Source organism: Halichoeres trimaculatus, unplaced genomic scaffold (genome assembly GCF_033239565.1).
Source record: "Halichoeres trimaculatus isolate MK-OKI-2021-1 unplaced genomic scaffold, fHalTri1.1 fHalTri1_scaffold_20, whole genome shotgun sequence".
Classification (NCBI taxonomy): domain Eukaryota; kingdom Metazoa; phylum Chordata; class Actinopteri; order Labriformes; family Labridae; genus Halichoeres; species Halichoeres trimaculatus.
In genome coordinates, this window is record NW_027437198.1 from 20492966 (window position 1) to 20510079 (window position 17114).

The window sequence follows — 17114 nt, forward strand, 5'->3', positions numbered from 1 at the left end:
GCCCCAATATAGGATATTTCTAAATGCAATTTACAGTATTCAGTCAGGTTGACTGGGTTGATTTACTGCACAGACGTGTCTATGACAACACAGAGCCAGCCAACAAAGTTTTAGCAGTGGAAAAGAGATCTGTGTTTTCCTCTGCTGAACAGGATTTCTTGAATTTTGTTTTGTAGTAATGATTGACACTAAAACCTAACTGTAAAAACAAACAAACAAACAAAAAAACAGTTAAACTGTTTGTGAAAATGTTGAGTTAGACCCACAGTCAGCAGTTATTCTGCAGTGGTCTGTTCAAACTTGAGAGTCTATCAATAAAATGAAGAGTGAGGTTACGTCTGCTCTGCTTGGTGAGGTTGTAGTTGGTAGATGAACACAGGTAGAACATAAAGAGTTCTCTAACAGTATATGTTGCATACATGTCTGAGAATACAAGTTTATGGAATAAGAGTTTACAAAGTTTGCTAAATGTCATGTTTAAAAAAAAACCAAACCCTACATAGATAGTTTTATTAAGAAGATCTGGTCTCCAATCATTTGCTATAAAACAAACAAGTTCTCACAAAAGTGGGTGCTGACGCTCATGGGAAACAGAGTCTTCATCCCAGAAAAACACCAGCTTTTCTAGATTGTCCTACCAGCCCCTTAATAGTTCAGCAACACTTCAGGAAGGTTTCTATTTCAAGAGTACACATGTTAAAAATAGCTAAAAAGACAAAAGTTTAACATATAAAGACAAAAATTTAACATACACATTATATAGAGAGGTGTAAACGTATGTATATAGAAAGGACAAACTAGAGAGGACAGTATAGGTTTTTGCCTTTTTGCCTAAAAATATGGCCGCTGACTGTATATTGCACTCTGTGAAGTAGAAGCTTAAATTCTTAACCACACACTAATCATAAATAGGGATAGGTACAGAATTAGGTACTATTTTAGGTACCAACCAAATTCTGTCAAAAGTACCGAGTACCACTCATGTAAAATCAAAAGGTACCATGTTTAGGTACCTAAATGCATCCTTGTGACTGTGAGGGAGTGGAAGAGTAAGTGGTTTTCCATGCTGAACATAAACACAGCATTGCAAGGTTACATACTGAAGAATAAATATGTTAAATAGAAAAAATTATATACTTTATTATCATTTTTACTGTCAAACAAATTGATATTTTTTACCACATAAAAAACAAAAAAAAAGAGTACCGGTACTGGTACAGATTGCCAGGTACCAGGCATCGGTACCGAATTGTTTCAAGTGTGAAAGGTACCTATCCCTAATCATTAATAAGGACAAGATAGTAGAAAAATGATGTGACCCAGCACATAAACCACCAAAATAAAACTTAGTGCATCTACTTTTTTAATTTATGAAAAAAAAAAAAAAAATCAAAAACTCTAGTTATGAAGCCTGTTTATTTAATAAAGCAGCACTCAACAAGTAAAAGTGAAAGCTAACCCCGCTGTGAACCTTTACTGGACAAAAGCTGACCATTGAGTATTAATAGTGTTAAAGGTTTTACACAGTGAAGTTCAAGGTACTTTATATGACATCATCTTTTTCAGGAAAACCTCAACTTCAAGAGAATATTTTAGACAAAGGTCACTCTTTTTACTCTTTCTGGTATACGTGAAGTAAAACCATGTGACATTTAAATGTCAGATTTTCCCCTATTTTTGCTCAGCAAGAAAGAAAAGCAAAAGTGACACAACTCTTGATTGTTATCTTTGTAGCAGTTACTGGTGTAACAAGTAATGGAGCCGGCATGAGCGATACCAACAGCAGACACTATGAAACTCCTTATCCACAGGTGCAGTAACAAAAAGAAAACCCCACACATCAGCTTGGTTACATTTTTTTTTGTTTTTACTAACAGCTTTTACAGACACAACAAAGTTATAGATTCATAAATCATCATGAGAATAAACTTTCTGACAGAATTATTAACCAGTAATAACACCCAGACTGCCAACATGTCACAATGATATCCAGTGTCAATAGAAGAGGTTTAGATTTGCACCTTGATTACAATTGCTTCTTTGTGATCTCCATTATGATGTGTCAAATATGAGATTAATCTCTATGACTGACTAATCCCTCTGAGGAATCTTGATCATGTGTATTAATTAATTACTTCAACACTCTGTCTAAACAGATAAATTATGTTCCTGACAGCAGTGGTGCAGCCAACTAATAAAAAACAACACTGATTATTTAACATCTGCAGATCTGGTACTTGTTGATTCTGTATCCTAGGCGGATGTTTGCAAAGCAGATGGATAAAAAAAAATCCAAGTTGAGTTTTGAATTTGTAGATCCGTTTTGGTAAACACAGTAGATGTGCATCTGATTTTCCTATCCAGCGCCTCTCCAGACAGATTTGACTGATCCGTTCCGTAATGTCTCAGCAGCCGAAAAACACTCCAATGTCCTGCTGGTTTTATGTCACAGCTTCTCCAAGTCCAAACTGCCCGCGCTGGATCCTGTGAGTGAGTCTGTCAGTGAGGCGCCAGAAGTGAACATCTGCTGCGAAGGATGCCGGTCCAACATCCAATCCAGGATTTATTTGGATCCTAGAAACATAATACAGACACTAATGATTGACTAAAGCCAAAACCCACTTCAAGTTTTACATATGTTTTTCATAGTCATGGGAGAAAGAACAGGCAGTATATATTTTATCTGGCAAAACCCTTTCTTAAAGTGTGCAATGTTGTGGCTTAAATCAAACAAGATAAAATATGATCAACACATCACATCACAATCTCCACTGATTACCAGTATTAGCTCACTAATTTTCCACATAGGCTAAGAGATTTAAGCAGGCATAACCATGTTTCAGCAAAATCCAAAATTTCCAGTGGTGTGGCTTGAAACCACCAAGCTTTCTCCTGGTGCAGCTGGATTTGGCAGTTTCCAATTCAACGGCAGAATTAACATGCTGCCCTACTTTGGTTGAGGCCAAACATGTCCCAATGAAAGCAAGAAGTCTGAATGATTAACAGGAAGAAGACAATTATAAAAACATATTTTGAGTTAATGTCATGTGTTTTGTTTTGTTTTTGTTCATCAGTTTCAGTTTCTTTTCCAAGTTAACAGAATATTTGAAACTAACAACCTTCTAGGTTTTTGGAGGGAACAGGCTTAAAGTTACTGAACTAAACTTACAGAAGCTCTTTTACGATACCCAGTAAAACAGCTGTTTCTGATAAAGTAGAAAGACAGTTTGAGTTTGAAAATGTAGTTACATTTGGGATGAAGTTCACTCTAGGCTACATATGTAGGCTTCTGTGTTGGAAAAAAGCATATACAGACAGTGTGGGTTATGGCATTGATTTAATGCAGAAGTATAAACCAGACTCAAGACAGGAAGACAATAGACTTCCTTTCTCTTTCCCTTCTTTTTAGCCCTGTGTTCAGCAAGCAGTCCGGTTCGGATCAGTACAGCTAGGTACAGATTGGATCAGTTAACCCTGATATTGTTTGCGTCTTAACAATGAGAGGATCCAAGGTGCCCCCTTGCGATAGGTGGCATGTAAGCTGGAGCTTGATGTGTTTTGTAACAGAGAAGGCTGTGGCATGAGTAGAAATACAGCAACCAGTATCACACTGGAGGTGACGATTGTTTTGACCAATCAGTGGTCTGCAGTGATGTATCTCAGTGTTCTGGGATTGGATCGGTTTAGTCTGGCAGAGTACCAAAAAGTGGGACGGCTTGTCTCGGTTATTTGGGGATGTGTCCCAGGATTAGTCAGTAGAAACGCCACAAAATGCGTGACATACCGAGACGAACTGAACTGAACTGAACTGAACTGGACTGCTTGAAGGAAACAGGGTTTTTGTCCCCCTGAAAACGGTGGAAGAAGGGGGACAGAATGTGGCCTGACCAGGTGGAGGTTGAGCTCTGGTCCAAACCAGATTCTCACCCTGGCTTTACCTGCCTTGTCTTTTGTCTAACATCTCCCAACAGTAGGGATGGGTAACTAATTAGGTACCTTTAAAGGTACTGACTGAATTCCATCTGTATTACCGAGTACCAATTCACTTAAAATCAAAAGGTACCATGTTTAGGTACCTAAATGCATCCTTGTGACTGTGAAAGACTGGAAGAGTAGGTGATTTTCCCAGCTGGACATAAACACAACGTTGTAAGGTTATATACTATATATGAGATGTATTAAATTGAAAAACTCAGAGATTTTATTATTAAACAAATTGAAAATACTACATAAACACACACAAGAGTACTGAAAATTGACTGTTGAGCACAATTTCAAATGTGAAAGGTACCCATCCCCATTCTACAGACTCTTTTCCTTTTTCAGGTGTAGGCCTGATGTGGGTGAAAGGTAGGATCAAGGGGTGTGGACACCTGAGCTAACTGATGAGCCTCTCTGAGGTGTTGTCAGCCTGAATGTATGAAACCCAAAACAAAGGAAGTGCACTCTATCTTCAAGAGTTTATTTCAAATAGAATGTGCAATGAATTCTACTATCTGCTTTTGTATGATGCAGAACAGAAACTAAAAAAAGGAGAAGACTGAGGTACCACAGTTTTGCCACTGAGCGTCTGTATCTGTTGATCTGAGACGATAACCTGTTGTCTGCGCACAACATCTGCTTTTTCACAACAAGGTCAAAACTTCCCAAAGTGAGGTAATGCAGGTAGGTGGCCTCCTGACAACCTATACTCTGCTTCACCTGTACGTGCACACTCAACCACCTCCCTCAGTATGACATCGCTCTGTCTGCCCCCGCAGCACTGTGGTTGTCATAGCAGCAGAGTGGCGGGACCGGCCTGTCCCGCCTGTTCTTCGCCCGGGGAAGGAACAACGTGTCAGGGGATAAGTAGTCATCAATCAATGTTTCTCATCTTCTTTCTGCCTGTCTGCACCTCTGAGCTGGTTTACCTGCCATGAGTCACATTCCACCAGAAAACAGGACGTGGCCTCACTCCCTTTTTTTATGTCTATTTATCAATCTTTCCTTCTTCCGGGCTATGACCTGCCAGCAGAGCTTTAACTATTCTCTTGCTCTCTGATAACCCTTTTCCAGCCTCACCACTCAGAAATTCTGGTAGCTAATTCCCTTCATTTGCTCTTTATGCTCTTCCCTTCCCACGTTTCTCCCCTGTGCCTCACCTTGGAGCTGAGCCAGTGTGGCAGCATCAGCATACAGTACCAGGTCCCAACCTGCCTCCAAGTCTCAGCCTGCCTGTGTCAGCCTGCCTGCGCCTGGAGCTGCGACTAGGGCCGGCCCCTATCTCCTTCCCTCATCAGCACATCTACTGTACCTGTCTGCTGGCACCCTGCCATCCACACACACAGTTCCCCTTGATTTACCCAGCAAACCTGGTGGACGGGGTGAAAAAAAAGATAATGAAAGGCTAAAATGTAGAGAAAAAGACTACTCATGTTGGGGTCAAGCATGTTTGACCTTTGCTGAGAACACCCACTGCTACCCCATGTACAGTACTGCTCATTCAGGCTGCTGGCTGCCCCGCACAAGTCCATCAACAGGTTTCTTTGAAGGGCACCGGCTCTGTGGTGGGTCATCAAAGCATATCTTCATTCAGCTCCACTGAAAGGATCTGAGGCTCCTGAGAGACGCTGTGTTTGAAGTGATATCTCTGTGCCACTGCATTCTTCACCATGCTGTCATGACTTGAGTTACACAATTTAAAAAAAAAAAAAAAGGCAAGAACATCGGCACAAAGCCAGTGCCACCACCCCGATCATGTCTCACATACATGTGAACTACCACTGCTGTTTGATGAGTGAAGGTACCGAGAGTCAGTTGTTTGTAGCAACTGACAGTTTAAAATAACACTGCTCTGTGTGTGATCACAGGTGAGTGAAGATCAAATAAAAAACAGAGTCATCCCTACCTGCTGAATCCCCTGAGATCATGTTTCCATTAGTCAGCCTCTTCTCAGCGCTCACCTGGGATCATCTGAAAGAGATAAAGGATGGGGAAATTAGATTATTCAAGAGGGGGAAAAAAAACAGTAGAATCAGACATTTATTCCAGTCATGTCCAAACTTGCATAACACCCCAGTAATTATTTATTTTCCTTCAGTGCAATGAAAGAACAATCGGTTATTCTTCCATTTTTAGAGCAATGGTGAAGTTTGGGAGCAGTGGTTTCTAACCTTCAAGTTGGGAAGGGTCTCAAACAAATGTCAAGTGATTACAAATCAAACAGAAAAGATTTTATCAGTTTGACATGATAAAAATGAAGGGAAACTTTATTATTTTGATCTTTAGCCAGAAATATAACCAAAATGTGTCCAAGTATCAGCACTAAGAGACAAAATGCTGACTCCAACTAGGCTTACTCTATGCATGACACCAGCAAATTAGTAGGGTTGAGGCTGGCTGCAAACTTCAGTCACAAATAAAGGGAGCAGATATAAAAGTACTAAAAAATGCAGTTCACTGGGTCTTTGCTTAAGGCTGTCTCTAGAAATGCTGCAAACCCCGTGAAATCATTTATTCAAGAATGGTGATTTTTTACAGCAAAAACTTGAAAAGGCTCAGAGATCGCAGACCCCCACCAAGCATATTGTGATTGTCACCAACACTTTAGTCCTACTTTAATGTTATACTCCCTTTCAGCAGACTGTCTGCTACAATTTGGTGTTAGTTGCAGGTTTGTACGATAATTTGTTACTTGAAGGTGTTGAAAATTATGATGACCTAGTACATATTTCATATTCTGGATCTTAATGTCCGGAATATTGCCAGGATCTTGATCGTATTTTTACATCTGTCAAAAATTATTGTGACTTTGTCTTGTATTTTGCAAAGCAATCCAACCATCTATGGTGGAGTTATATACACATATGGTGAAAACGGCCCTATTTCACAATGATAAAGAATACGTAAAAAAATCCAGGATCCAGACGGTGATCCAGATCACCTCCAAGATTAAATCATTTCTTCCTTAACCCATTTTGAACAATTCCTGAAAATGTCGTGAAGATCAGTTTGCTACTTTTTGAGTTATGTTGTTCACAGGAAACCAAACTCTCCTAAAAACATAACCTCCTTGGTGAAGGTAATAAACAGGATTACAGCACAGTGCAACTAAATGGGTTGAGTGGGCCTTTTCAACATGGCACCCAACTATGATGGGCTTCAAATCTCTGCATCAGACTCAGGAGAATGTTTCAGGGTCTATGGATTTGAGGTGGCTAATTTTCACATTTAAAACAATACAATATGGCACCAATGCCCGGTTTCTCGCAATTGGAATCAGAGCCCAACAGTACCAAATTCTGTTTCTTTTGTGTATTTATGTGGTAATTAGTACTTTTTTAAACAATAAAATTGCAAAGTTTTTCAATTTAACATATTTCTCAGTATATAAACTTGCAATGTTGTGATCATGCCAAGTATGGAAAATCACCTGGTCTTCCACACCATCACAGTCACAAGGATGTGTTTAGGTACCTAAACATGGTCCGTTTGATTTTACGTGAATCAGCACTCGGTGCTACAGACACAATGTGAAAAAGTTATCTATCTATCTATCTATCCATCTATCTATCTATCCATCCATCTATCTATCTATCTATCTATCTATCTATCTATCTATCTATCTATCTATCTATCTATCTATCTATCTATCTATCTATCTATCTATCTATCTATCTATCTATCTATCCACCCACCCACCCACCCACCCACCCACCCACCCACCCACCCACCCACCCACCCATCTATCTATCTATCTATCTATCTATCTATCTATCTATCTATCTATCTATCTATCTATCTATCTATCTATCTATCTATCTATCCATCCATCCATCCATCCACCCACCCACCCACCCAACCATCCATCCATCCATCCATCCATCCATCCATCCATCCATCCATCCATCCATCCATCCATCCATCCATCCATCCATCCATCCATCTATCTATCTATCTATCTATCTATCTATCTATCTATCTATCTATCTATCTATCTATCTATCTATCTATCTATCTATCCATCCATCTATCTATCTATCTATTTATCTATCTATCTATCTTTGCAATTCTGCATTTAATTTTTAAAGCTGTAGGTTGCTACCTGTCTCCCCCTCAAAATTCAGGGATGAGCCCTCTTACAAAGGCTTACGTTATAACTTAACTGCCCTGTCTCCCTCCTTGTTGCATTATTTAAGGCTTTTGGCCATCTAACCTTGGTTTTATAATAGCCACAGGGTGCAGAACTTTTCCAATACCCTCAAAATAACATTTAAACAGTCAAACCTGGAGGACGACATTGATCAGCCCTCTCTGTTTAATACGGATCTAAAGTTTCAGTGGAGCTCAGCGGTAGCTGGCAGATCAGGAGAGAGGAGGCAGTCAAAGAGGCTTTTCCATTATACTATTTAAAATAACCGGTGTGCTGGTTTTATTTTATTAGGGTTAATAGGTTCAGGTAGATATTGGATCATGAAACTGGTTTTGATCACAGGCTTCTCACTCCTGACGTATTTAAGACTCCTGTGCTCTGGACCATTGACAGCTCAGGTCCCTCTTCATCCATTCATGGACAAAGGTGCTCTCTGCTACTGAGTTTCACTATCCCAGACCAGTTACCTTGGAAACAAATGCACTGTTTCCGAGTGACACAAAGACTAAACCTAAGAACCTCCTTTCAGGTTGACGGCTCCAAGAGTGGAGGAGAAAACAGCAATAACAGAACGACGGGGAAAGAAACTGAATACCAGCAAATTGCTTCCCAGAGTTTCTGGAGGACGTGGTAAAATGATTCTTTCTTTCCTCTCCCTTTTAAAATACCTTTCCCTGGCACCAGACACCTTAGGTAGCTGTGTTCTGGTCCCATTTCTTTTATGTCCCTTCTTATGTTTCAGTTTTTTTCAGCTATCATACTGAGCTAAGTGAGTTATCATGCACACCGGCAGGCTGGAAGCTGCATGTGGCTAGGCTAAGCCTCCAGATGAGGTAATGTTGAGAGGGCTGGTGAGCCAAGAGAGGGGTTGGTCAGGTCTTGATTAGCTCAGGGGTAGGAGCTCTCGCTAATATTGGACACCCCTTTGTGTGGAGAGATTACTACTTTATGAAAAACTGCCCCTGCTGACGCGCCTGATGGGATCAGAGCTTCCTCCCGGCTTCATCGTCTTGCTTATGAGCTCTGCACACACAGGAGAGAAAACACAACCAAACACTGAGCACACACACTCTTGAACCTCTCAGAAACGACAGGAGATCACTGACAAACTCAGCACATCCAATATACACAGCTGCAAATGTCCCCTCTCCTCCACTTCTGTCTGTGACGACCACAAATGGCGACCCCAAGGTGGAAAGCACCCTGCATTTATTAACAGGGTCAGATGACACATAAACACACACTCATGTCTGCTCACTTGCTTTTACTGTGGTCAACTCCCCCCGGCCTGTCTCCAATGAAAATCACATGATGGACCACATCCAGCACTACAAAAAAAACAAACAACTGAGAATCTCCACCACAAAAAACATCAACAAACAATGTGAAAGAAACCAAGGGGATTCAGAGGCAAAGCATTCAGGGGATTTAATCCCAGCAGTCCTCGAAAATGAGCTGAGGCTAGAGGATGATTTTAATTATTTCATATAATTCTGATGGTCCATTAGCTCAACAGAAAGCTCTGCTTAGAAGTGCTTTTTCAACACAAAGTTGAAGGAGTCTGAAGGAGACTTTCCCTTATGTGCAGAGGCTTCATATCAATGCATCCTTTCCTAAATTAATCTAATTCCAGATTAAAATGAAGGAATAAATGCAGCATGCTCGCTTTTCAAACTGCAAAGCAAACTTTCACACCTTCTTATTTCTACTGTCCCGGAGTCTAAACTGGTAAACAATCTTATTTCTACAGTGAATCTTATAAAAACAAATAAAAGCTATTATGTGTACAACCACAAGCATGCATGCACACAAGTATCCACACACACCCACCCACACACACACAAAAACCTGTAAGAGAAGCTGGCACAACCTTGCGCTAGTGGTCCTTTAAACCAGTCATGTGAAACGACCCGTACCTTTCTGCAAATCAGATTACATCTCCGAGCTGAGGTCTGCAATTCTACACACACACACACACACACACACACACACACACACACACACACACACACACACACACACACACACACACACACACACACACACACACACACACACACATACACTCACACACACACACACACACACACACACAGCCTAATCAGATTTTGCACAACAAACTTCTCTTTTTTGTTAACCCTTGCAAACTGCCAGTATGAACCAGGGAGCACTGGCTTAATGTGTGCACATACAAATTCACAGCATAGAGTAAATATACAGAATGTATGGTCTACACCAAAATAAGTAAAGTTAAGGCTGCTAACTCCATGAATGAGAAATGCAAACCAACATTTTTGTCAAGAAATAAAGTGTTTGATAATACTCCTCTCAGCAGCATTTGACTGCTGTTTGGCAGCTCTGCGTTGGAATGAGCACATGTGGGAACATGTTTACAGTGTGTTTGGCTGGAATGTGAATGATAGATGATTTGCAAATGATCCAAGTCTGATCCAGGTTACCATGCAGAATGACGTGTGGGAGCAGGAAAATCACACTGGGTGAAGAAGTTTCAGAGTCACTGAGTTTATAATATATTGTCACTTTCTATATTCTTTAACAGTTGAGTCTGTGAAGGGTTAGTAAAAAGCAGAATGATATCACACGTTTTTGCCTATCTGGTTAAATTCTGCACATCAGCTTGGGTGATCAGGTTTGCAACTATTCAAGGTTTTTGCTCAATCTCTGTTATGACGTAAAAGAAGCTGGTCGGTTGGCTCCTGCTGGACTAGCCTAATTAAGCCCAGACAGTTGGAGGAAGTACAAGTCTGTCCCAACAGGATCTACATTAAGTCTCCACTCAGCTAATCAGAAAGCCCTTAAACTACATCAGCATGTCCCTCTGGCCAAACCAGCAACCAAATCTCATTCATCTAAAGTACTTTCAAGGAAACTTCACTTTCAAGCTGGAACATCAGTTCCTGCTGTTTCCTTACTCATTTTAATAAACACCATCCGAAAGAGATGAGCTGCATTTCTCAATGTTTGGAATACTTTTGCCCTTGGTGGATGGAGGATGGAGAGTTGTGGGTGGCAGGAAGCTGAGATAGTGATGCCATCAATGGGGTGTCAGGACTCTGTCAGCCGACTTACCTCCAGTTCAGTCTATTTGGGTCGCTCTCTCTTCACAGTGACATCTGAGAACCAGCAGAGAGGAGAACGGAGCAGCGGAGGGGCCGCACCCTGGGTTGGATTGCACTGGATGCCCAGATAAGACGACAGGAAAGGGCAGATTGGGGCGGAGAATCTGTCTGGAGCTACTGTTACCCCAGGAAGAGCTCACTCATCCCTCAGATCACCTGCCACACCTGTGGAGGACAGGACCAGGTTCAGTCACACAGTGTCACCTGTCAGGAGTTGGGAATTGGTCGCCAGAACCTCGGAGTGAACACAATGAAGCCTGAAGTCTACAACAACAGAGTAGAAATAATGATTTTACTTGTACTTCATTTGATAGCCCCTTAGTCTCAGCAACTGTTTTCCAAATAACACAAGGAGAAAACCTTCCATAATGTGTCATATTGTATCAAACTGCATTGTATTTCACAGTATTGTATCACTCTGCATTATGTTACAATTCACTACTCTGTGTTGCATTAATGGGAAGGTTTGCTTAATTTTCCTAAAAACCTTTAATCAACTTAAAATCTGCTCAATCATCTCCCACTGACCTCTATACATGAGTGTCAGTGTCTGTGTCTGCCTCAAGCCCTTTTCTTAGTCCATATGTTGTTGAATTGGTTGTACTAGGACATTTCTGGGCGGGGAGTAAGTGTGGTAACATCAGCCGATCACTGCGCGCCTAGTGTGCAAGTAACTTTGCATGTTGATTAGCGAGTGAAAGAAGCTATCTCAAGTGGCTATGATAGTGGATGTAGCACATGGAAAGAAAAACAACCAAAGAGAAACAAAACGCCAAACAGATAGAGCTTTTTCCTAAACAAGGGTGAAGCTTGGCTCGACTTTCACTTGCTTTCAGGAGCTTGGAAAGCAGCTTGGGAAGCGATGTGAGTTAGCTTACTGCTGTGGTTAGCTTGCGCTAACATGCCAAGTCAGGTGCACTGCTCTCGAGTTTGTCCTATATAGAAACGCAATGCTACAGGTGGTTGCTGGGCAAGTAAATGTGTTTGTGTAGTCATGGTTGGAGACTGTGGGTGTGGGCTGCCGCTGGCACTGAGCTTAGGAGGAGGTGCCCAGTTTGAATGTTGTGTTTACTAACTAGTAACAAAAATTCCTGCAGACCCTACCTTGAAAGCACTTTGACATAAAATGATCTTCAGTATTATATCTTCTATAGCTGAAACTCATGCATCCAAATTGTTGGATATAGTATTACATAAATATTTACTGATGCATTGCCAATTAGTAACTGAGAGTACTCAAATAATACATCTCAGGAAACATATGGTCAGTCCTGCGGCACACGTGCCTGAGAACACACAAACACACACACACAAGTAAATAAACAACACTGTAGTATCTTCATCTGGAGTGCATTTCCTGTCCTGCAGGTTGGCATTTGGCCACTTATTCCTGTTTTTAAACCACTTCATCTCACTGTTGTGGTGCCAAGTCACCACTGAGAAAACTGTCTTAACATTGGAAACGGCACAGACCTTTACAGTGACAAGGAACAAAACCTCAGGCTTCTGTAGTGGGTTTTAACAATCTCAAGCAATGAGATGTACTAAGCACATCTGCCAAAAAAAAAAAAAAAAAAAAAAAAAAAAGCTGCATGGGGGATTATGACAGTTGAGCATATAGTTTTGTTAAGCCCAGGTCTCATTTTTGCCTACTTTGTGCACTAAGAAGTAGGGAAGTTGCAATAATCAGAATCATACACTGACTAATCTGGAATGGAAATTTAAGAGGATCATTAAATCAAGCGCCTCTTTAATAAGACAAATTAGACAGCTCAACCCTCCTGCCTCAGTGAACTTACTGTGGAAAAACCTAGTGTGTGTTAAGTTTTACAGGGTGTAAAGTGAGGAGAAAGTTCTTTTCAGCAGCAGCAGTAGTAGAAGTGATGATGAATTGTCTTATCTGAAACAAGCGTGTCACCATGTGTCTCCCATCACCTTTTAAACCCAGTGAAGGTAGTGACCAGGAGTGGTCACAGGAGCTGTGAAATGTTAGTTTTAGAGCAAAGGTAAACAGCCTCTCCCATGGTGGGCCTGTACCCTACACAGGGTAAGCACATGTTTCCCATTGTGGTTAAAAGGGAAGGGGATTAAAGTGCAGTGCAGCCGGAGCCACAGCTATACACCCCATGGTGGGATCACAGTCCTCTCAAGTCTTTCAGTACTGCTGATGCAGCCCGGTTAGAAATGGTTGGTGTTTAGGGAGAATCAGTGGCCAAATCTATCAGATGGTCTAGTTAGCTGGTCCTCCAGAGCCCAAATTTGAGGCCTTTCTTTGGAATGAGGGGGTAGGTTTGTTACCATGTTGACAGGACAAGAAACTGAGACAGGGAGGCACTCACACAAAAACAGGCAAGGTAAGAGTTATGAAAAGGTGTTGAAATTGAGCTGTTTGAAAGAGATCACCTTCAAAAGTTTTATTAAAGACAGAAGCAGAGGTGGAGTCAAAAGAGGTGAAGGCAGAGTTAAACAAAAAACAAAAGTGGAAAAAAAAATCTGACGGCTGGTTCAGTGATTTTGGCAGCAAAATATGAGGTAGTCACCCCGGGGCCTCAGGGTCAAATAGGCCACATTCAGGTACCACAGGGGACAGTTAAAGCAGGAGACTGTGACTGTGCAGCCAATTAAAGGACACTTTAAAAAGGCAAATAGTGCAAGGGACATTGAGGAAGATATGCATAGTGGAGCATATCTGCTCTTACCAAAATCTGCCAATTAACCAACACCCCATGAAGCTCAGCTGTGACCGTTTCAACTGGACAGCTTCCATGTGCAGTGAGTAAAAACACTCTGTAAGCTGGGTAAGAAAGGCTTGAGAGGTAGGGTCAAACATTAAGGGTCCACTGAGCATGATTAAGTATTTTTTGAACATCCAACTAAAGTAATAAAATATTTCAGGATGTGTCTAAGGACATACTTTGACACATAAAAAGCCACTAATTTTTTGGAGTCAGCAAGAGACTTGGAAGGTTTGAGTTTTTACAGCCCTGTGCCCAATGCTTACTGATTATTTACCTAATTTGAGGGTCAACTACAGTGGCTAAGTTTACATGCAGTTAATACTCAGGTCAAGGTCAATATTCCAGTTTCTGAGACATTTGCAATCACCTGCTCACATGGTATCCTGATCAAAACAGCAATGCACAGGCAGTATCTTGACGCATGGAGAACATCATGACGCAATGTTTGTCATTTCTGCCTCTTCTTACTTTATCCATAGCAACAGCAGCAACGACAACAACAGCAGCACTGTGGACTTCCTGTACTCAAAATACCAAGATTCCTTGCAAGCAAGATTCCTTTTGATGGGGATATCCTGATAGTCGTATACATGACCAAATATTCTGGTTAGAAAATGAGTAGCTCAGGGGTGATTTTCAAGTTTTTAAAAAGTGGAAAATGACCATTTTCCAGTTATTAAAAAAGGTTATTGGTGTTTACATGGCCGTGCTCCACCAGGCTATTGCTAATATTTTGAATATGAAAGAGTTACTGACTGACAAGTAGTGACAATGTTTCCATCAGTCCAGTTTATGGCCAGAATAACCACTCAATAACAAGACCTGAGCCCAGACAGTTAGTTAGTACAATTAAGCACACATCAGCACGCAGTTTGCTTAAAATTTGTATTCACATTTATCTTCAATACACACAAATACAACTAAAACTGCCAAAGTATTGAGTTCAATGCCAAGTAGCCACATCTCTAATTAATCCTTAACAGAAAAAAATTGGTTGACATGAAAATTCCTTCATAAGCAGCTGAAATAAATAACTGAATAAGCCATACATATGTTAAAACCAATGCGTCTTTGGTTTATTTTCTTAGTCTCAAGTGACCATTCATGGTTTAGGCACGTCTGATTTAATTTAGTTGTTCAGCCTAATGTAAAAAAATGTTTAAAAAATTACAAAAACAACACAAAACAAAAACAATACATTAGACAGAATTGTGAACAAGTATTTACCTAACTTATTTTTTGAATTCTTCCAATGAAAAGTAAAACTTATAGGGCGCAGACAGCCTAGTGGTCTAGGTTGCGCCCCATGAGGTTTGCCCTCAAGCAGGTGGCCCTGGTTCAAACCCAGTCTGTGGCCTGTTTTCCGTATGTCATCCAGAAAACACCCTGTTTCCTACTCAATCCATTGTTTTGTCCTCTTTGATTAAAGGTATAAAGAACAAAAAAATAAAAATGTAAGAAAGAAAAAAAAGTAAAACTATATTACAACAGGCTGAAAAATAACATAAAATGCTGTTTAGGTTACTTGCATTTTAACTAGCAAACTGTCATTTTTTTCTTTGCTATACCCTTTAAAAGTACAGATATTAGCTTCATTATTTGCCCTGTGGGTTCAAAGCTGACACACATTGTCAAAAATAATGATATGATGATGTCTCGTGTCTTTCATTTAGGTGACATTTGAGAGTTTGCTTCTCACTGTTTGAGGGAGACATTGTGGAGAACCGATTTTGTGCAGTGCCTAAGTGTTTGAGCAGATCTGCAGGACTTTCTCACCCACAAACACACGTTTGGTGAGGGAGGGAGTATGGCATGTTAATAAGCATGTGCGTGGTCGTGTTTTGAAACTGGAAACAGATTTATGCAGTGTTGGGGATCAGCTCTTTAAAAGGTCACACTGAACAAGTTAGCCGGGCTCAGTAAACCCTGTTCCCTCAGCAATCCTCTAGGCCCAAGGTTTTAAAACACGCAACGGATAAACATCACTCTGACTGTTTTCTCCTAGTGATGACAACAGTTTTTGCAGAAAAACACAAGATTGACATCTATCATGTTTAATTAACTGGGTCTGACGAGGGACTGGAAAAAAAAAAGGTTTTCTGGAGTCCCAAATTGTTGGATGCAAACAAGCCTCTGGCCTCAAACACAACCACAGAGCACAACACCCTGGTATGGAATAAAATTGCCCTTACAGTAACAGAACTTTCCAATCGACACTGATCATAGCTTTTCATGGAGTGGACTTAAAGGGGATATCTGTTAAATTCCCTTGATTACAAACATCCTTCAGCGACACATGTGGATTGGCAAACACACCTAAACACACAGTCATGCATAGACAAAAAGCCTAGATGTTCACCACTAGATGCATGCATGTGCGTGTGTAAATACCGCTCATGCACTCATTAGCAGAACATGCAAATCTCCTGATGTAAATGTCAAGGAGTGAAACGGTGGAAATAAGGTGGGATGAAGAACATCATCAAGACTAATCCGGCCAGGGATTAGCAGTGGGCAAATATCACCAATAATAAACAAATGACTAGCATTCCCCAGCCTGTGTGGTTACAAGCCTCAGGGCTCGGGCCAGAACCCAGCAGGGTCTGGATTCAATCCCTGCTGTTTATCAGTGAGAGTGGAAGCGGCCACTTGTGAAACCTCCATGACAAACACTCCAGGGACAAACCCAGATCGGAGCAGTGCAAGCCAGTCAATCCTCCCACATTGATTTAGAGCTCAGACCTCAGAGTCCTCAGCTAGATATTCCATGTGAAAATGCCTTTTTGGTATCACCACATTACTCACTCTGACACTCTGTCTTGTTACTCATACTCAGTTGGATTTAGCTTCAAACAATCTCAAGTGACCTACCTAAAACTTCAGGTACAGTCCTGAGCCAGGGGTGGCATAAGACTCTTGTGATTTCTTGCCCACTCCAGGTGCCACACCAACTAAGGGCAAGCTAACCAAGAATCAAGCTGGAGTTTGAGGCCTGTGAGGACTATAAAGAAAAGCTGGTGTTTTCCCGGAATAAAGGCTCCATTTCCCATGAGCACTAGCACCCACTGTCATGAGGACGTGACTTGTACCAAGGTTTCATCTGTT

At 41.0% G+C, this 17114-nt stretch overlaps 1 long non-coding RNA gene across 1 annotated transcript in view; it reads right to left on the bottom strand.

The window, feature by feature from the left end:
* Positions 1 to 1456: 1456 nt before the first annotated feature.
* LOC141809821 (uncharacterized) overlaps positions 1457 to 17114 on the bottom strand; it is a 72910-nt gene continuing 57252 nt past the window's right edge. The window contains exons 3-5 of the long non-coding RNA XR_012600014.1: positions 11222 to 11436; positions 5888 to 5952; positions 1457 to 2574 (exon numbers count right to left, since the gene is read on the bottom strand). This is a non-coding gene — a long non-coding RNA (uncharacterized LOC141809821). The remainder of the gene's footprint in view (positions 2575 to 5887; positions 5953 to 11221; positions 11437 to 17114) is intronic.